This window comes from Musca autumnalis, unplaced genomic scaffold, assembly GCF_047663935.1.
Source record: "Musca autumnalis isolate F117 unplaced genomic scaffold, ASM4766393v1 scaffold_2, whole genome shotgun sequence".
In the NCBI taxonomy this organism is placed as follows: Eukaryota; Metazoa; Arthropoda; class Insecta; order Diptera; family Muscidae; genus Musca; species Musca autumnalis.
The window spans coordinates 61,645,425-61,668,626 of record NW_027411755.1 but is presented as its reverse complement, the minus strand read 5'-3'; the positions used below and the strand labels follow the sequence as shown (position 1 = coordinate 61,668,626).

Genomic DNA, 23,202 nt, shown 5'->3' with positions numbered 1-23,202 from the left:
ATTTTTTCAAAAAATTTTAATCAGAACTGCAGAAGCCAAGGCGTGGATTTTTTCAAAAAAATGTAATCAGACCTCCAGAAGCCAAGGAGTGGATTTTATTAAAAAAAAGTAATCAGACCTCCAGAAGCCAAGGAGTGGATTTTATTAAAAAAAAGTAATCAGACCTCAAGAAGCCAAGGCGTGGATTTTTTCAAAAAAATTTCAATCAGACCTCCAGAAGCCAAGGCGTGGATTTTTCAAAAAAATTTCAATCAGACCTCCAGAAGCCAAGGCGTGGATTTTTCAAAAAAATTTCAATCAGATCTCCAAGGCGTGGATTTTTTCAAAAAAATTTCAATCAGACCTCCAAGGCGTGGATTTTTTCAAAAAAATTTCAATCAGACCTCCAAGGCGTGGATTTTTTCAAAAAAATTTTATTAGCCCTCCAGAATCGAAGGCGTGGAATTTTTGCAAAAAAAATTTAATCAGACTTCCAGAAGCCAAGGCGTGGAATTTTTTCAAACAATTTTAATCAGACCTCCAGAAGCCAAGGCCTGGATTTTTTTCAAAAAATTTTAATCGGACATCCAGAAGCCAAGGCTGGGATTTTTTTAAAAAAATTTAATCAGAACCTCAGAAGCCAAGGCTGGGATTTTTTTAAAAAAAAAAATTAATCAGAACCTAAGAAGCCAAGGCTTGGATTTAAAAAAAAAATTAATCAGTCTAATATTATTTCAATACTTTAAATTCATTCAATTCTTTATTTTCAAGATTTAGACAGCGATAATTGTCGTTAAATGGAAATTTTAATTAGTCAAAACAATACGAATATTATTGCAATACTCACTCTTTTAAGTTGTTATTATTAAACATACCTGAAAGAAAGAAAAGTAAAAAAAAAACATTAATAATGTACATAAAACTTATAACTTAGAAAATGACCTTAGAAATACCAATTATTATAGGTGTAGACAAAATATGGTTGATCTGACAGTATTTAAAGAGCAAATAAATTTGTTACGAAAGTAATATTGTAAATTAACTGGGAGATTTAAGTTAATCCATCTATTTCCAGTAATTTAAAAAATTTGAATTAAAGAATAAATTTTTAATATTATTTGTATAAAATTTACAACAACAACTACTGTATAGAATTTCACTCACTGCTTTCCATGTTTATTTTGTTCGTACGTGTAATTGCTAATCGGTTAGCATTTCGTTTGTAGAACATTCTAGATTAAGGATGCTAGAACAGTCAGCGGGCGAGTATATATACGGGAGAGTAACAGGTGTATGGGTGAGTTGTAATTGAGATCGGGAAAGTAAAGCTGTTCGCTTATTAGAGTTAAGCTGTGTGCTTAGTAATGTGTTGTGTGAATAACGTTAATAAATCATTGTAGAATGACCGATGAAAGGAAAGCCGAAGATTCAAGACCACACAATCACCATTATGTGACCGGTTTCGCCGTCGGTAGCGGCTCATCAGACATATCGTCTATGGAGTGGCTTCTCTGTCATCGAACTTTTTCTCTTTAAAATGCAATTTGTTTTTAAAGTGGTGGATATTTGTCCACTCAATCTGTATGGCTTCCATGAAAAACGTTTACCCCGCAGCCTTTGGAAGTTATGAGTTTTGGCTCTGTACGCCAACACGCCGTGATAACACTTTTTTCATATGTTTTTTAAGGACGCGGGTTTAAACCCCAGCCCGGATCAAGGCGATTTTTATTTATTTGAAAATTTTGCATATTATGGCGAAGATCATTTTAAAATCAATTTAAATTAATTTCTCGTTGGAGTCGAGCATAATGGTGATTGCGTGGGTTTGAATATTCGGCTTTCATTTTTCACTTGCAAAAAATTATCGGTCACTAAGCTCGACTCCAACGAGAAATTAATTAAAAATTGAATTTACTTGTGAACATTTTCGACCAATCATTTTTTACAACTTTCGACGTGCACGCAGAGAAAAAATATGGTTGGAACAATCATATTCTAAGAGCAAAATAGTGTATTTTAAAATTCTTAAAATATGTATTGTTGGCGCAACAATATATTTTGTGTCATCATGTTTCCTAATAAAAAATATATGGTTGAAACAACAATATATATTTTCAGACTTTTAAAATACACTATTTTGCTCTTAGAATATGATTGTTCCAACAATATCTCTTCTCTGTGTGTGGATTATCACGACAAGAGGGCATCGATGAAATTAAATCGTTGTATGGTGATGAAGCACCATCATATAGCACTGTGAAAAACTGGTTTAATGAATTCGGTCGTGGCTGACACTCGCTAAAACTTGAAGGTTTTGAGTGTCGCCAAAAACGGCCGTTGTGCCTGAAAAAATTATGCCGTGGGTGAACGGATAATACAAGATCGTCAAGTTATATACCGTGAGACATTTTTGGGCATTTCTTTCACCAACTAACATTTGATATTGTATAAATACCTGACAATCGCTCACTGTTGCTGTTTTGTATCGGGTCTTCGAAGGCGAGTCAAATCCAACGAAAGTTCTTCGCCCGTTTCTTCGGCAAAACTGACCTGACACATCAAGAAAACAGACGTGGTCAACGTTTTTTTAGCCTCGTATTACCCTTTCGTCTGTTTGTATGTATATTTGCGATTGATTGAGGATGCTAGAACAGTCTATGCATCAGCGAGTAAGTATAAATACGGGAGAGTAACAGGTGGATGAGTGAGTTATAATTTAGACCGCGAATTAAAACCGTCACTTAGTACAGAAGTAAGGAGTAAACTAATGAAAGTAAATCTGTGTGTTTAGTAGAGTTAAGCTGTGTGCTTAGTAACGTCTTCTGTGTATAAGTGAATAACGTAAACAATACTTTGTGTCTTAAATATGAATATGTGTTATCACTTCTACAATTTAAAGCTTTGGATCGGACATCATGCAAGGCACACTTTGTCGACTACGGAGATGGGCCCATCTCAAAAGACTTGCTGTAGTCCGACAAAAAATTACAAGAAAAAGGGAAATATATAGATTTCCACTAAGCCTTGACCACCAACTACGATGGAAGCAGTATATAGAAAAGCTTAATCGCTCTTTATTCCTGTAAGAACTCAACTTGTACAACACATAGGTTGATATCATCGTGACTGGCGCTGTCAAAAGCACTCCGCTGGCTGCAATAAACGCAATGGTGAATATCAAACTTTTAAATATTCAAGTTGAAGATATCGAAGAAAAAGCGATTTTAGGCTCAGGGAGTGATGTGGTGCGAGTCGCGTTTGCGCACGATTCCATTTTTCCCTTTGTAAAGATCTGCGATACAAGTGGTTCTGATAGGCCGGTAGTGGTGTTTTTCGACAGCCAGGAGGTCCTCCTGCTTTATCAAATCCAAGGTTTTTAACATGTATAGAATTATGCGAGGAAGGCTACAGAACGAAATCACTTTCGTTTGACTATCGCGCCGTTCTGTCATTGTCGGGAAGAAGAGTGCCGATAAGCAAGGACTTGCGGATATCAGTCTAACAATATTACAATTTTGGAACATGTGCACCCCAATGTGTTACTTCATTAACCATCACACCAGATCCATCTGTTTGGGAAAGGAAATAAAGTGCACGGTTGCAGGTCCTCGCTTTTCGCCTTCCCCAGGGGTTGATAAAAATCAATTTAAGTGGTTCTAAGAGGCCGGTTATGGTGTTTGTCGACATCCAGGCGACACTCTTAGTACTCGAGTTCTGCTTTATCCAATACAACGTCTGTTGGATACCGGGTCACTTTGACATTGTCGATGAGCTAGCTCGTGCGGAATCGAAGTCTCCCAATATTACAAATTGTAACCTGTACATCCGCCAATATGTTACTTCATTAGCCAGCACGACAACTTCAATGTAGATCTATCAGTTTGAGAAAGGAAAAAGATCCCAGTTCCTCGAGGCTTTTGTGGCCAGTTATATCGAATTGTGTAGAACTTCTTCTTTACTTCTACTCTACAAGGCCGAGATCAGAATTGCTTTAGGGATCGTTACGGGACATGTAAAGTCTAGAATTTGTGGTAGGATGAAAGTAATGTCGATTACTGCCAGCTATGTGATGATGAGGAGAAGACAAACGTTTAACCTCAACCTCTCCAGTATCCCGCCCCATCCAGACGGCACTGAGATCCTAACGTATGCGGATGATTGTAGGATCTTGGCGTCAGGTACCTTCCCTGATGCCATTTGTGAAAGACTGATTTAACTGATCTTACCACCTTTTTCCACGCGAGGAATATGCAAATATCCGCCTCTATGTCTACGACCATTCTCTTCACGATATGGACGACAGAGGTGAGAACACGGTTGAATACCATGGTCGATGTTAGCAGAATTCCGAACACAAACTACCCCAAAATTCACATTCGTCGATCGTGCATGCCACAGCTATCTCCGACAAGCCCCCACAAGTCCCTAGCCGGCAGCACTTGTGGTGCAGACCACATATAACACAATAGGCGGTCTTTGGCAAGCTATGCGACGCCAGTTTGGTCCGCGAATATAAGTGCAATGCGATGGAAAAATATTCAAACCTGTCAGAATGTCGCTTTGAGGCACCCTGTTGCCTCCTCATGTCTGCACTAGGAGACAAAGATTCTTCCGACCGCAATTGAATGTCATGGTCGACTATCTGCGACAAGCTGAAATGTAGGAACACGGTGCTCAAGTCCCTAGCCGCAGGCAAATAAACTTTGTTGACCACATAGAACACAATAGGTCGATCTTTGGTAAGCTATGCTGTGCCAGTTTGGCTCTTTCATAATGTCGTCCTGAGAACAGTAATAGCTTATCTCCTCATGTCTTCAGTGAGCCATCTACTTGAGGAGACAACAATTTTTCTAGTACAGCAAAACAATGGCAGGCTTTCGTTGCAGTACTTTATCGTGAGAGCCATCTATCTATCTATAACCAAACGGTGGATAGAAGCACCCACCCAGTCATGTCAGGAGGGATCCTTATGAACAGCTAAATCAAAAAGCCTATCAAGCAGATGCAATCGCATATGCCATAAACAACTATCGTATGTGAATGCGGTCCTCGGAGAACATCGCCAATCAACCGTCAGCGTCACCTGCCTCGACAATCCAGAGTAGTTTTGGCTCAAATACACTCGGGATGATCCAATGATACAGTCCAAAACTTCTGCCCCGCACGCGGCACAGGCCCACACGACACACTGCATCTTTTCAACTGCCCTGCCAAACTTATTCAACTATGGACTGCAACAGGGTGAGTCCTCATGTCTTCAGTGGACCATCTAAATGAGAAGGAGACAAAGATTCTTCTAGTACAGCAAAACAATGGCAGGCTTTCGTTGCAGTACTCTATCGGGTGTTACCGTGATAGCCAACCTAATCACCGGATGCTAGACCAGGCATGTCAGGAGGGATCTTCATGATCTAGAAAGGGTAAAGGTAAAGCGTTACAAGAGAGAACACCTAAATCAACAAGCCTATCAAGCAGGTTTAAATAGCATTCACACGGATCAATCGCAGATGCCATAAACAACTATTGTGAATGCGGTTCTCGTAGAACAACCCCCATCAACCGCAGCTAAGGAGCGTCAGCTGCCAGGACAATCCACAGTAGTTTTGGCTCAACTACGCTCAGGATGATGCAGCCGTCTATATTGCTATAGGGCAAGGATCGATGACACCGTGCCAAACTTCTGACCAGCATGCGGCACAGGCCCGCACGACACACTGCACCTTTTCACGTACATAAAACAACAACAACTACCCTTACCGTATAAACCAGCCGTCCAATAATGAGATAACATGTAATGCAAGGGAGAATTGCATTTTAGTGAAACTGTTTAGCAACCGTCGTCAGTGCTTAAAATAATTCTCATTGACTTCATACTGCAGGTCACTGAAATATTTTAGAAATGGTTGAGAATAAAGAGCTAACTATTGCAAGGAGTCAGCAGTTCCACAGGGCCTTCGGGTCAGCTGTTCCACTGGGGCTTCCGGTCAGCAGATCCACAGGGCCTTCGGGTCAGCTGTTCCACTTGCCCTTAGGCTCAGCAGTTCTACAGGGCCTTCGAGTCAGCTGTTCCACTGGGCCTTCGGGTCAGCTGTTCCGTAGTTAGAAACCAGTAGCGCATGGTAGAAATTAGATCATAACACTAGACTAATACCCGAACCATCGTGTTTCATACTAAACTGCAATCAACTGAGAAATTTCCCTTTGATTTAACACCACTATTCCATTATATATTTTGTTTTCTACTTGTGCCCATCCTGTGCACAATGGACCTTTGGTCTCCGGAACTACATTAGTCACAGTCGCACGACTTTAAAGCGAAACCTAACATTATAGGGAAGCTCTGTCAGTAACATTCATAAGAAATTCTAAACATTTGGTCCACTGTCAATAAACACCGTTACCACTCTGTTAATAACGATTATAAGAACGATCATTCTTTTTGAGTTCATCAGTTGCTGACTTAAGAGTTGCCCACAAGTTATGCTACTTAACAAAAATACTGATTACGAAACCCCCTACTAATACATTATTTTAACAAGGAAATGTTCCGAGAAATAGGTATACCTTTTTTGGCCACTTAAAAAAGTAGTCACGACTTCTGTAACTGGTTATTTAACCAAAAAATAACTACTATTTTTTATCGCTACATGTCCTTCACGGTGCTTTTGAAGCAACTTTAAATCGAAGCACCGTGAAAGTTTTTGCAGATTCTGAAACTACAAATCGTCGGAGCGCTTTTTAAATAAATCGCCATTCAAGTTGACATTTTTAGGTTTTTTTTTAGGTTTTCACGATTTTGCTTGGAAACCGCAAGTTCTATCGAAATGGAACTAAAGAAAATGTTGTAGCTTTAAGAAGTTCCAATTGGGACAATGGAATGGAATGGAGACGATACAGTCAATTTGAACTTTTATATCTCAAAAACGGTAAAACCTACGAGAATACCATAAAGGCCAATCCTGTAGAGAATTTTCATAGACACAACATTTTCTTTAGACTTATTCCGAAAGGGCTTGCGGTTTCCAATCAAAATCTTGAAAACCTAAAAATCCCCTAAAAATGTAAACTTGAATCGCGATTTATTTAAAAAGCGCTTCGGCGATTTTTTTGTTTTTTGATTTTTCTCATCTCTTCAGAATACGCGAAAACTTCCCAGGTGTAAACACCTTCCATTTAAAGTTGCTTCAAGAGCACCGTGCTTTGTTAAAATAATGGGTTAGTAAGGGGGTTGTGTAATGAGTATTTTTCCTGGGTATAGCAATGGTATTGTAACGATTATATGTTTAGTTATTTCGTTCTTGCACTGTGAGAGAACAATTTAACCTTCATTATTATACTAACCCTCCTAATTGCAGTGATATGGCCCGAATGAAATTAATCTTGGCATACCTATAAACTTTTGTCGATTAAATGGTAAGCATGTTGCATTGCATTGCTGTGCTGTTGCACCTTAAAAGACGTCATGACTTGAGGGGGAAAGTTAAAAAGGAAAATATAGAATAAACAAAGTTAAAAGTACTGTTCAACTGCAATGTTCCCAAACAAATAGACATACAGTTGTAGTAGTAGTAGTGGTGGGTGGCAGGCAGCTAGTTGCTGTAGTTTCACAACTATAGACACGTAATAAACATGAATTTGCATAAACTACAACAACAATTTCAAGCCAAGAGATACGCATAAAAGATGGCAAAAAATACAACAGGATATATAAGGATTCTTAACTAAACTGACTGACTGCCTGCCAGCCAATGGCCCCAGTATCCTAGAGAGTTTTTCTGTGAGACTCAAACGTATAGAAATTGTCTTCTTTACTTCACTTGTAGAAGGAAAAGCATGCAGCCGCACAATTCTCGTCATTTATGTATTAAAGCTAGGAAGTAGGTGCAAGCAGCAGCAATAGCACCACATGGCCTTATATAAATGTAGCAACAGAACGAACAGTCAGTAGATGAAAAGAGGAAAAACTTTAATGGAAATTTTGTGTTTCAATTTTTAATTTAAATGTTATACAAAACACAATCTGTGTGTTCACTCACTGCTGCTCTATGTACTTTTTCTCTATTACGACTTGTGGAGGAGCAGTTGTTGGGGCTCTTCAGGCGAAAACTTAAATATGTATGTGCAGAGATATCTAGCTAGCTATCTAGCTTGCTACACTAACAATATGGCATCAAGTGAAAGATACACTTGTGTAGAATCATTATGAAGACCACTTTTAAATCCATACTGTCTTAATAGTACTTACAGAATTCTGTAGGTTTTTTTTCTATTCTAAGATGGAGTTTGATGTGATAGGGATAGGTAGTTCCAAGAGAAAGCGAGATAGAGAGAGGGAAAAGAAAAACTCAATTAAATTTTCATGTTATTTTACCCCAAAGTTGTCCAAATAGATTTTTCCTACTAACGTACGTAAAAGTGTGCATAAAGTGTATCTAAATAAAGAAGCCCCAGAAGCCATCATTGTGTCGTGCCCACTAAAAATATGCAACAATCTGCCATTTCACTTTAGAGATATTTTTAATTTTTTTCTTTTTGTTTCATTAGGGTAAAACTGGAAAGCTACTTTTGTGAGGATAAAAATCTCATCTCCTCCATATGGTTAAGCTTTTGTCTGCAGTAGCATCTTAAAAACAGATCTTCCCAAAAGCCTAGAAGTATACTTTAAAAGCATACATAAAATGCTGCTCAAAACATATGATTTTACCAGCCCAAATGTATGTATGCAAATACCCCCAGCATTTGATAAGAGATCTTTATCATGGAGACCATAATTAAAATTGTAGTTTTTTTTACAAATGAAATTCAGTAATTTTACATTTGTTTTCATGTAAAAAATATTTCTCAGAAAAAATTTTGAAAAAATTAGTATTACCCTTTCCCAGAATATGAGACAAGGTATTTTGTCATCGGATAATATTAATATATTAAAATAAGTTTCAGTGGAAAAGTGTTTTTTTTTATGGAATGGATATAAAAGAAAGAAAATAATGTAAACCAATTTATACTCGAATTTTTAAAACCTTAAGGTTTTAGACCCCCCTCTCAAGTATGTTTGAACGAATTTCGTTTCAGGCAATTTCTAGTCGATATAGCCACTTAAAAGAATAGAAACGTGATTTTTTTGAAAAAATATTTTTGAGGGAACTTTAGCCTCATAAACGTGGATTTTTTAAAGAATATTTTTGAGGGACCTTTTGCCTCATAAACGTGGATTTTTTAAACAATATTCTTGAGGGACCTTTAGCCTCATAAACGTAGATTTTTTAAAAGAATATTTTTGAGGTCCCTTAGCCTCATAAACGTGGATTTTTTAAAGAATATTTTTGAGGGACCTTTAGCCTCATAGACGTGGATTTTTTAAAGAATATTTTTGAGGGACCTTTAGCCTTATAGACGTGGATTTTTTAAAGAATATTTTTGAGGGACCTTTAGCCTCATAAACGTGGATTTTTTTAAAGAATATTTTTTAGGGACCTTTAGCCTCATAAACGTGGATTTTTTTAAAGAATATTTTTGAGGGACCTTTAGCCCCATAAACGTGGATTTTTTAAAGAATATTTTTGAGGGACCTTTAACCTCATAAACGTGGATTTTTTAAAGAATATTTTTGAGGGACCTTTAGCCTCATAAACCTGGATTTTTTAAAGAATATTTTTGAGGGACCTTTAGTCTCATTAACGTGGATTTTTTAAAGAATATTTTTGAGGGACCTTTAGTCTCATAAACGTGGATTTTTTAAAAAATATTTTTGAGGGACCTTTAGCCTCATAAACGTGGATTTTTTAAAGAATATTTTTGAGGGACCTTTAGCCTCATAAACGTGGATTTTTTAAAGAATATTTTTGAGGGACCTTTAGCCTCATAAACGTGGATTTTTTAAAGAATATTTTTGAGGGACCTTTAGCCTCATAAACGTGGATTTTTTAAAGAATATTTTTGAGGGACCTTTAGCCTCATAAACGAGGATTTTTTAAAAAATATTTTTGAGGGACCTTTAGCCTCATAAACGTGGATTTTTTAAAGAATATTTTTGAGGGACCTTTAGCCTCATAAACGTGGATTTTTTAAAGAATATTTTTGAGGGACCTTTAGCCTCATAAACGTGGATTTTTTAAAGAATATTTTTGAGGGACCTTTAGCCTCATAAACGTGGATTTTTTAAAGAATATTTTTGAGGGACCTTTAGCCTCATAAACGTGGATTTTTTAAAGAATATTTTTGAGGGACCTTTAGCCTCATAAACGTGGATTTTTTAAAGAATATTTTTGAGGGACCTTTAGCCTCATAAACGTGGATTTTTTAAAGAATATTTTTGAGGGACCTTTAGCCTCATAAACGTGGATTTTTTAAAGAATATTTTTGAGGGACCTTTAGCCTCATAAACGTGGATTTTTTAAAGAATATTTTTGAGGGACCTTTAGCCTCATAAACGTGGTTTTTTTAAAGAATATTTTTGAGGGACCTTTAGCCTCATAAACGTGGATTTTTTAAAGAATATTTTTGAGGGACCTTTAGCCTCATAAACGTGGATTTTTTAAAGAATATTTTTGAGGGACCTTTAGCCTCATAAACGTGGATTTTTTAAAGAATATTTTTGAGGGACCTTTAGCCTCATAAACGTGGATTTTTTAAAGAATATTTTTGAGGGACCTTTAGCCTCATAAACGTGGATTTTTTAAAGAATATTTTTGAGGGACCTTTAGCCTCATAAACGTGGATTTTTTAAAGAATATTTTTGAGGGACCTTTAGCCTCATAAACGTGGATTTTTTAAAGAATATTTTTGAGGGACCTTTAGCCTCATAAACGTGGATTTTTTAAAGAATATTTTTGAGGGACCTTTAGCCTCATAAACGTGGATTTTTTAAAGAATATTTTTGAGGGACCTTTAGCCTCATAAACGTGGATTTTTTAAAGAATATTTTTGAGGGACCTTTAGCCTCATAAACGTGGATTTTTTAAAGAATATTTTTGAGGGACCTTTAGCCTCATAAACGTGGATTTTTTAAAGAATATTTTTGAGGGACCTTTAGCCTCATAAACGTGGTTTTTTTAAAGAATATTTTTGAGGGACCTTTAGCCTCATAAACGTGGTTTTTTTAAAGAATATTTTTGAGGGACCTTTAGCCTCATAAACGTGGATTTTTTAAAGAATATTTTTGAGGGACCTTTAGCCTCATAAACGTGGATTTTTTAAAGAATATTTTTGAGGGACCTTTAGCCTCATAAACGTGGATTTTTTAAAGAATATTTTTGGGGGACCTTTAGCCTCATAAACGTGGATTTTTTAAAGAATATTTTTGAGGGACCTTTAGCCTCATAAACGTGGATTTTTTAAAGAATATTTTTGAGGGACCTTTAGCCTCATAAACGTGGATTTTTTAAAGAATATTTTTGAGGGACCTTTAGCCTCATAAACGTGGATTTTTTAAAGAATATTTTTGAGGGACCTTTAGCCTCATAAACGTGGATTTTTTAAAGAATATTTTTGAGGGATTTTTAGCCTAATAAACGTGGATTTTTTAAAGAATATTTTTGAGGGATTTTTAGCCTAATAAACGTGGATTTTTTAAAGAATATTTTTGAGGGATTTTTAGCCTAATAAACGTGGATTTTTTAAAGAATATTTTTGAGGGATTTTTAGCCTAATAAACGTGGATTTTTTAAAGAATATTTTTGCGGTTCCCATGCCTCATAAACGCAGATTTTATAAATAATATTTTTAAGGGATCTTTAGCATTATAAACGTGGATTTTTTAAAGAATATTTTTGAGGGACCTTTAGTCTCATAAACGTGGATTTTTTAAAGAATATTTTTGAGGGACCTTTAGCCTCATAAACGTGGATTTTTTAAAGAATATTTTTGAGGGACCTTTAGCCTCATAAACGTGGATTTTTTAAAGAATATTTTTGAGGGACATTTAGCCTCATAAACGTGGATTTTTTAAAGAATATTTTTGAGGGACCTTTAGCCTCATAAACGTGGATTTTTTAAAGAATATTTTTGATGGACCTTTAGCCTCATAAACGTGGATTTTTTAAAGAATATTTTTGAGGGACCTTTAGCCTAATAAACGTGGATTTTTTAAAGAATATTTTTGAGGGATCTTTAGCCGAATAAACGTGGATTTTTTAAAGAATATTTTTGAGGGATCTTTAGTCTCATAAACGTGGATTTTTTAAAGAATATTTTTGAGGGATCTTTAGTCTCATAAACGTGGATTTTTTTAAAGAATATTTTTGAGGGACCTTTAGTCTCATAAATGTTGATTTTTTAAAAAATATGTTTTGAGGGACCTTTAGTCTGATAAATGTTGATTTTTTAAAGAATATTTTTAAGAGACCTTTAGCCTCATAATCGTAGATTTTTTAAAGAATTGTTTTGGGGGACCTTTGTTTTATTAAAGAATATTGTTGAGGGATCTTTAGCCTAATAAACGTGGATTTTTTAAAGAGTATTTTTGAGGGACCTTTAGACTCATAAACGTGCATTTTCTTAAAAAAATATTTTTTATAAAATATTTTTGCGAATTTCGAAATAATCACTTGGGACTTTATTAAGTATATGCAGATTTTCTTTCGGTCGAAGGAAAAAACAATCGTATTATGGAGAAGGATATAAGAATTACAAAAATCACCCAAATGTTGTTCTATTATCCCCTTTCAGACCTGTAGCAATATTATTCTCAATATATTCCATTTAAGGAAACCATTTATCTAATACATACAATAAATATAATTCAGCTTATTCACCTTATCAAATCATGTACAAACAATTGTTGACATCAGTCCGTATCGTAAATTCTATCTACCTTTATTATTACATTCTTTGTGGACTTAATATTAATAATTGACAAAAGAAGTGTGACCTTGTTTTCTTTTGTTGCTTCCCATTTGTTTTGTTTTCTCCCACTCTCCTACGATTACTACCACACAATTTTTGTGGAATTTCTGATGACCATAACTCTTTTGTTTTTATAATTGTAGCAAACATACACACGCACATGCCTTCGTTTATCGATGTATTTTATTATTATAATTTGTTGGAATGTTGTTGTAAGTTTTTTTTGCTAAAAATACTTTTTGCATTTGTTATTCTTCTTGTTATTGTTATTTATAGTATGTTGTTTTCCCCTTCTTCATTCATTTCATGAACAAATAATTCATGATAAAAGTACAAAAAAAAAAAAATCTTATATATAAAAGACAATGTTTGTATGTTAGTATGTTCCGTATAGATTCAAAAACGGCTCAACCGATTTTCCTGAAAATTTCAGAGAATGTAAAGGGAGGACCCATGGTGAAAATAGGTTATATTTTGTTGAATTCCGAAAGAGGCGGGGGACCTCCCCTAAATCCCTTTTTTAAAAACGCTATTTTTGAAAAACTTACAAACGTATCGGTTAGAAAATAAATTTTCGAGGAAACGGAGGTTGAATCTTCGACCTTACGTACTTATTTAGGGCCTAAAGACCCAACCAAGCCCACTTTTTTAAATATTTTATATCTCCGAAATTGCTGAACCGATTTTCCTGAAAATGTCAGAGAATTTACAGGGATAACCCTGGTGAAAATATGCTGACTATTGAAAAAATACGATCGTATCGGTTAGAAAATAAATTTGTCCCCGAGGATATCCGCATTTCTTTTCAAAAAATTAAGTTTTGATGAATCGAAGGATACACAAGTTTATAAAACCTTGGTGAAATTGCCACTCGGGATATCCGGAAATGCGGCTCACTACTGGAAATGCCTGTTTTAGAACTCCTTTGTACATTGTCGTGCGTATTTGGGGTAAAAGAAATTGACGCCCAAGTCCTTCACAATTATAAGGGACTCTCCTCATAAGGTAAACAATTGCATAACTATATAACTATTGTTTTTTGCGTTTATTGAATGGAAGACCATTTTCTAAATTGTTTCTGTAGCGATAAATGTATTTTTATGGTGCCGGAACGCATTAATAATTATGAAGGACTTGGGCGTCAATTTCTTTCACCCTAAATGCGCTCGACAATTTACAAAGGAGTTATAAAACAGGCATTTCCAGTAGTGAGAAGCATTTTCGGATATCCCGAGTGGCAATTTCATCCCGATTTTATAAACTTTTGTACACCTCGAGTCATCAAAACATAATTTTTTGAAAAGAAATGCGGATATCCTGGAGGGGCCGTCACACAGTGGAAAAAAATACCGATCTAGCGCGCCAAAAGTCAAAAAAATCACATACGCCAATTTAAAAATGATTGTTGCAGTATTAATCTAAGGTGTCCACAGAATGCAACTGCATTTAAAATAATTTGTTTTGCATCAGTCTAAGCGGAATAACGGTCCGTTTTTGGTTGACATTTTTTTAACTAGTTTTCATAATATAGTTTAGTAGTAAATTTGTGATCGTCGCATGCACTCTTCCTACAAAGTAATTGTAAAGCTTTATTAAATTTAACATTTCCTGAAGCAGGTGATTTAAAAAATGTTGAATATAAGATGTTATTTATTGCAACTCGGATTTTACTCTTATAACATGTGACATCCGATTGTTTTTCCAAATTGAGCACTTTGTTAAAGCTATTACTAAGGAGTGTCGCGGGATGGCGCGTAGATTTTTTATTTTATTTTTAGTACACATAGTTCTTAACTAATTTGTAAAATTTTAGCTGCAACAAACTGCAACATTTTATTTTATTACTATTTTTATTAATATCATTTTTTATGTAAAAATGCTGAAATTAGAGCGGTACCTTTCTATGGGGGCCATATCAATGCGTGTACCTGTGCCGAAAATTCTCCGTCGGAATATTTTATACCACCAACGAAGACTAAATGTCAACTTTCAGCTATATCGGTTGGATAATATGGCTAAAACCTCCAAAATTACCGAAATCGGTGGTACCGGTCTATGGGGGCTATATGAAAACATGGTCCTATACCGAAAATGTTTATAGGAGTATATCCATAACCCCCACGGAGACTAAATACCAAATCCTAGCCGTTTCGGTTGGATAATGTGGTAGAAATCTTTAAAATACCGAAAATCGATAGGTACCATTCTACGGTAAAAATACAAATTTACCAAATATATTAATAAATGAAGTAAAATCGTCAATTTATAGCTGTTCATATCGAATTTATGGACAAACATACAATAAAACATAGACTTTTACTTTTGGCGCGCTAAATCGGTACTTTTTTTCCACTGTGCGTCATATTCTACAGTGGTAAATATTCCCTAAAATGTATGGGAATGATTTATGCGTAAAATATACGACTAAAGGAGACAGTACGCTTCCAAAAATAAACTTGTTGAAAGAAAAAAGCAAGCTTTGTTATGCATTACACCTGATTATTTAAAGCAGGATATACGTGTGTATCCTTAATCAGGAGGGATATACTTTTACGGAATATTACTGAAAGTACTTCGTTTTCAATATAGAGTGAATATGCATCGATATTCTAATACAATCTTTCTACAGTAGGTCCCATATCATTGAGCTAATATGAATCGGGGTGCACTTATTGATATGAGAGAAGTCTCCTTTGTCCCTTCTGGGATGTTTGTGGAACAATTATTATTATTATTATTATGCAATTTTTATACCCTCCACCAAAGAATGGAGGGTATATTTTTCCGTTTGTAACACATTAAAATACTTACTTACAACCCTATAAAGTATACATATTTGTTATCAGGATATAATTCGGAGTCGATATAGTATAGATTGACTGATATACTCTATCAAAATTAAAAATTTGTTAAAGAAGTTTTTATTATATCGTTCCAAAATTAGTTTATGTTCGAAGAGGGCCATATCGCACTGTGGTTCGGCCCGTGGACAAAAATCGAAAATTTATGGCAACAAATTTGATTCCGATTGAAATAAATATTACCTAAACACATCAAATTGTTAATATCCAGTACAATTTTTGCCAATTTACAGCGGTAATATGTCAAGTAAAGTCGAAAAAGTTGAAAAGCATTCGCAGCTTATGAGTGAAATTATAAAATAATAAAGAGGTAAATGTACAATTTCCAGATTTAAATTTATAGTTGATAGCATTGACAATGTTTTACGTAAAAATATATTCATACATAGTTTTCTAACTTCCTTAAAAATAAATTCTTTGTGAATAAATTTTCTGGTACTTTTAAAATCAGTATGTTGAGTTTTACTAATGTTGGGAGTATTTGGAAGACTCCGTGTTTTTTATTTAAAAAATACACCTTTATATGGGGTCTATACCTAAATGTGGACCTACATCCACTCACATTTTTTTCTATCATCTTGCCTCGTTGTAGAACTATGTTTAACATTTCGAGGCGGTAGCTCCATTAGAACTATTTTTGGCACTTCTTTCAATACAAGTGAGACCGCCTCTTATTTGTTTGTGATGTCAAAATGTAAAGTATGTTTGGACGATCTATGTCGCGTAGAAATATTACGATGTGCAAAGTATGGACCGGAGTGAACAAAATTAAACAAAACATTCCCCCGGAAATGTGTCAGTGCTGGTTCACGTTTTGGATTACCCCTCATAGAACGGTACCGCCCGATTTTTCAGAAGTTTAGCTGCATTATCATATAGAAACGGAAGTAATTTAATACATATTTAGTCTTCTTGGGGCCTACTAAACTTCTATCCAGAAATTTGTGAGCACTGGTTCATGTTTTATGTAGCCAAACTAGAACGATACCTCCCGATATTTAGTCTTCTTTGGGGCTATAAGAACTCTTCGCCTAATTTGTCCATACATTTCCACGTTTTGATATAGACACTGACATTTATGACAATTTCGAACAGTCAACTTTGCACATATGTAAAGTCCTGTTTGTGCATCTAAATCATCTTCTTTATGTTTTGTGAGACGGTTTTATGTATTGGTAATAATTCACCATGATTACTTTTAAAATTTAATGTTTTTTTTTTAATTTTTTAAAATTAATTTAAATAGTATCCAAAAATATAGCCTTCGAAAATGCACCCCTACCATCGAGGAGGAGGGGAAGTTTTCAAGGAAAAGTGTTCGTAGTGATCAAAACACTTCTCCGCCAATAGTTGCGGACATAGGTCCACGTTTTGGTATACCCCTAAACAACGATACCGCCAATTTTCAAGGAATTGGTTAACGCAATTCACCTAAAATCGTGGCCAACAGAACTTTCACAACGGAAAGAAAACTAAATATTCCACATAAATTCAGAATATTTTATGGTGGAAGCTTTTTACTTGTTTTTCATTAGGTATGTACCTAAATAAAGGGTTTTTTTATTATACGCTGACGATTTAACAATTTTTTGTCGTGCAAAAACCCATGAACACTTCAGAACATTGCAGTCTGATTTGTTTAGGCTTTCTAATTGGTGTGAGCGCAATCCTTTGAAGTTAAACGTAAAGAAATGCTTTCACGTTTCTTATTATAGAATACTTAATCCTATTCAATATGATTTCCATATAGATTCAACGGCCTTGCAAAAAGTTAATGAAATTGAAGACTTAGGTGTGGTTTTTGATTATAAATTGAGCTTTACTCCGCACATAGACCGTTTGGTGTCGAAGGCTTATGCTATGCTAGCTTTCATTAGACGTCACTGCAATGACTTCAAGGATCCATATACTATGAAAACTTTGTTTACCTCTATTATAAGGTCTAAAATAGAATATTGTGCTATGATTTGGAATCCTCATTCAGCAATTAATGTTTACAGAATTGAACGAATCCAGAAAAAGTTTTTAAAGATGGCGTTACGTTCATTAAATTTTACTCAGCCAATGCCAAGATATGAGTCTAGATGTTTACTTATTGGGATGGAAACCTTGGAAAATAGACGTAAATTACAGTCAATGATGTTCATTTATGACGTTATTAACAATAATGTCAATTGTCCTTCAATTTTAAATAAATTATCCTTCACTGTTCCTTGTCGCAGTCTTCGAGGATACAATATGTTCGCGATAGATATATATCGACAAAATTATATAATAAATAGTCCACTTATAGGGACTTTGCAAAATTTTAATGCCCTTAATAGAATATCCATGGTTGATTTTAATGCACCAAGGGAATCATTTAAACGTTTCTTAAAAAACCATATAAACTAATATATTATGTATATATAATGTATTCACTATTATTTATATTAAGTATATTTAATGCTTTTCAATTTACATATTTGTTGTAGTCTGTAAGGAAATGAATTCCATAGACGAAATAAATAAAATAAAAATAAAAAATGTTGTATGTAAAAACTATACACATCACCAAAAAAAAAAAGGATAAGTTGCCCCCCCCCCCCCTAGATTTGATCCTGGCTACGCCCTTGATTATACCTCCAAAGTTTCTAAACCGATTTCCATATCATTGTAAGATGATGTACAGGGATGGTCCCTGATGGAAATAGGCTATATATTTTGTTGAATTTCGGAGGAGCCCTATCTTTTTAAATGCGTTATGCATAACGAAGCTTGGTCTTATTGGAAAGCAAGTGTTTACATTAGAAGGCAACGTATCAAAAGCTATAGCTTCATCAGGTATATAAGATACATTATAAGAAGGTGGAAGGACGACACAGTCGGTCCTTAAGTTGTCACTGGACATTCATTTGCCATATTAAATAGAAGTTATCATCTGGAACGAATGTACGATGGCACATATAAATTTCCTAAAAGCTTTAGATCGATTCTTGAAGGATTTAAGAAGCAATTCAAGTTTTCATGCCAACCAGCCATTATTTCAGGAATCATAGATATGCCCACGAAACGAATTAATGCATAGTAATCAGAACAGAACAAGAACTACCTCCATCAAAAATGTAATTATTCAAAGTGCTATGAGGTAGTTTCCAGATTCCTCAACATATACGACTTATTAAACGAGTTTTAAAAAGAATTTGTCTCTCACTTTCGCTTTTTGTCTTGGATTTAAGCAAAAATACAAATATTTCCAATTTTGTCCCATAGTGCGTATAAGTATTATTAATTGTTCGTATTTTAAAATGCATATATCTCTGGAATTATAGGTGCTATCAATGAACATGAAGCTTATATATTTTATTACTTTTCTGACATTATAGAACAATATTTTCTTTTAATTCTTCATCGAGCTAGAAGCCTTTTTAGATTTATGACGAGATACAACTTTTTAATTGAATTTTAAAAGGGATTTGTCTCGGACTTTCGACTTTTGTCATGAAATAAAGCAATAAATACAAAGGTTTCTTATATTGTACCTTAGTGCGTATAAGTAATATTAATTCTGGCTATTTTCTTTATAATCGATATATCTTTGGAACTATACCTGCTATCAATAAGCTTTAGGGTGAATTTTGAAGCTGAGATATTTGACTACTTTTTAGAAATGCTCTATAAAAGTTTTTTTGTATGATTGCTCTTCTTTGCTTGGCTCTCTTTAGAAAATATAATTTTGCAATATATGTGCGGTTTGGGATTTTAAGTACTTAGGGCTAAGTTTTTATATTTTTCAGTGGATATTAATGAGCTTAAAAAGAAGATAAAAAAGAATTTTTCGCTGACTTTCGACTTTTGTCATGAGATAAACAAAAAATATAAAGATGTGTTATGATGTCCCATAGTGCGTATAAGTATTATTAATTGTGGGTATTTTCTTTAAAATGTATATATCTCTGGAACTATAGATGCTATGACTGATCTTAAGAGTGAATTTTGAAGCTAAGATATTTTATTAGTTTTTTGGAATATGTTGGAAATGTTTTTACATAATAACTATCCACTGTTTGGGTTTCTTTTGAGAATATAAGTTTGCGATATAAGGCCGGTTGTGATTTTAACTACTTACGGCTAAAATTCGATATTTTTCAGTGGACCTTCAAAACACATACCTGAAAGAAAAAGAAAAAATACGATTACTTTAGATTTTAAAAGAAATATAATAATTTTTTAAAAAGTTTCGACTTTGACGGCTTTACTGTGTCACTCATTTAGAATTGTGAAAGCACGATTAGCTTTTTGATTGCAAATGGCGAGCGAGCGAGTATTAATACGGGAGAATATCAGTTGGGTTAGTTGTAAATCAGATTGCGAATTAAAACCGTCAGCTAAGTAAAACAAAGTGTACTACTAGCACTTGTTTTAATTGTGTTGGGGGTCGCTTTTAAACTACATACTATTTTAATAAACTACTTGATACTAGCTTTTGCTACAGGTATGATGAATTGCACAAAACTTATTCTTTAGAACATTGCATACTTTTAGGCATATCTACTTTTCCTCCCTTTCCATAGAAAACTAAATTACAATATGTAACATTTCCTATTTTAATATCTCACAGAGATATTGCAAAGAAAAAACTCAACACTTAGTATATTGAATTGAAAAAAAAAAGATTACCGATTAAATATGCCAAAAGGCAAAGATGGTAGAATAAGCAAAATGACATGCGAAAATCAAATATGTATAAGGAAGGAGTAAAAAAGTCACACATTGATAATTTATGAGATAATATAGCTATGTGTGTGTGTGTCTGTGCGTGTTCATAAAGCCATGCAACGATAAATGTCTTTATTGTATTTACAAGCGGCAAAAAGGAAATGGCAAGGAAAGAAAATGAATGTTGAAAAATGTCATAGATCAAACGGATATTAAAGGCAAAGGAAAAATAAAACGGAGAGGTAGAGAGAAAGATAAAGGATAAATGATTGTTAATACTTTAAGAAATGTTAAGGAAAAGCATTTAATACTGTGGAAGATTAATTGGAATAGAGGTGCACGTGTGAAAAATTGATTTTATGTGGAAACTTTTCAATTAAGAATGATTTTGTTTGAAAGATAAGAGAGAGATAGAGTGAGAGAGAAATGCTTGTTTCATATAAAAGAGTTGTGTTCGATTTAATTTTAGCGCTATGTCTGAGGGACCATTCAGAAGGATATAAGACTATATTCTCACAACTGAATTTCCACGTGCCCATTTTCTTCTTCTTTTCTGGTTCTCAGTAAGTAAGATATATTCTAATACCTTTAAGGGTGCGGTAACCGTCATCATGTCGAATAAGGCTGTTAATATATGATTTATTCAAAGCATGTGCAGCTGTAACGTTTCGTGACCGCGTCTGTTTCCTCAATGCTATTGACATAGCGATTTTAATTGACAAAAGCTTTAGCTTATTGTAGCTATACACTATTTTATGAATACTGCAGCACCTTCTGTCATACAGTCGAATTTCAGATCAAATTATTTTGGAATATGCTTCCGTACAAGAACGTTTTTGACCACAATATATAGAAACAAAGGCCAACTCTTCGCAATCAGAATCGATGATCATATCGACGAGTTGCCTGGTGTCATGGCAACTCGTTGATGAGGTACATATTCAACCGCTCTACTCTCCATGTGTTTAAAAGTACCGTAAAATTTGATAACAAAACCTACTGCATCCTTTTGGGAAAAAAATTGCCTCTTAAAAATGCCTTTAACGCCGTTGACTAATAAAAATTCATATTTTTTTAAATTTTCCCCTCGTCTTTAACAAACCCATTAATAAAAAAAATAAAATACCCCTTTTGTTTGTTGGTTATCTGACACATGCCTATTTATATGGCATACCCATATCCTTCCTGCTGTCACGAACAACGGCATACGTACGCGTACAGGAAGAAATACTCTGCTCGGGCCCATGAATATAACTTCTTTATGCCTCAATAAACAGGTAATCATAATTTACGAACAAACCTCCAAACACCCTGATGCAAAGTCAATTCAATTGATTGACAACAAATGTCTGGCCGGGAGGGTGTTTGGTTGGAGCTGCTCAATTGTATTACTTTGCCAAAGAGGTAAAGTAAATGTGAATAACAGCACAACGCCAACAGCAGTGACAGCAAAAGCAACAACAATGAAAATAATGCATATAAACAATAAATAAATATTATCAAAGAGCAAATAACAATAAACCAAACAAAAAAATGTTAAATAATAAAATGTAACCGCTGTTTGTGAGAAAGGCAACCCAACACACAGGTATTGTTGTCGGTGTCGTTTTGTTGTAGTTGCTGTTGTTGTTTTTTCGGTAATAACCATAATGTTTGCACAACCGATACACACACTGTATTATATTTTGTGGAACACACACGCCCATATTCATAACGTTTGTCAACCATACAAAATGTCACACTGATTTACATAACAAAAACACAGCCCAAATGAATGAATAAACTACGAAGCTAAAGAATGATCTGCTAATGGCTAAATTGTAGAATGGAATAACTAACATATTTTAGTAAATATGTATTTGGATATTTCATGGCTAATATCTTCTCTTAAATATTGAGAAGGAGGAATTATCTGCAAAGACACTGGGAGTTTTGTGGTGTCCACGGAAAAGATGTATTTCGAAACGTACGATATCGAGTGCGGTAGCTAAATTGTTTAAAGCTCTAGGATCCGTAGCTTCAGTACTATTATCTGGAAAGAGTTCGCTTCAGGAACTATGAAAGCAAAGGAATATATTGGGATAAAAAAGTTTCCAACAATATATGTTCTACAAGGGAGCGAATGAGCAAAGAGCTATTTATAGTTATATGGTTCACTAATGAACTAGTTCAACTGAATGATTCACTGAAAAGAGCATGTGAACCAGATCAGTCGATAGGGTTTATTACGAGTCCACTGAGTAGTGAACGAACCTCAAAGCGAACGGTTAAGAGCCGGTGGAATGACTGAATTACTGAACTAAAATAACGTCCTAGTTCACTTGAAAGAGCTGGACTAAAAGGGGCGATAAGAAATATATTTGTCTATAAAATTTATGACAAAAGGGGTGGAAAGCGAATCATTTGTATTATTTTTCGGAGCATCCGTTAGCTAGGACATTGCATTAATGTGAGGAAATCCACGTTCGAAGTCCGCACTCTAATAATATTTCTCGACAATATGATCATCCAAAACTCCATATATCCATTTTAGATAAGGGAAATAATTGCCGGAAACGGAAATCGAAGTAGCGAGAGCATGTGACCGCATCCTTACTGATCAATCGAGCTTTTTCAGGCAGAATGAACAATATCAACGTTGTCTACGGTTTTTGATAGAATGAACAAAAGTTCCAACCATTTGGTTTCGGCTGCTGACAACGTGATAAAAAATATTGGAAGATGGAAATGCCTAATTATTGCAACTTCATTCTTCTTTTCAGTGACAGACATTCTTATACCTTTAGGTATGCGGTAACCGAAATCATCCAAACCACTTGCA

General features: G+C 34.6%; 1 protein-coding gene across 8 annotated transcripts in view; it reads right to left on the bottom strand.

The window, feature by feature from the left end:
• lilli (AF4/FMR2 family member lilliputian) overlaps positions 1–23,202 on the bottom strand; it is a 499,970-nt gene that overhangs the window by 83,595 nt on the left and 393,173 nt on the right. The window lies entirely within an intron of this gene.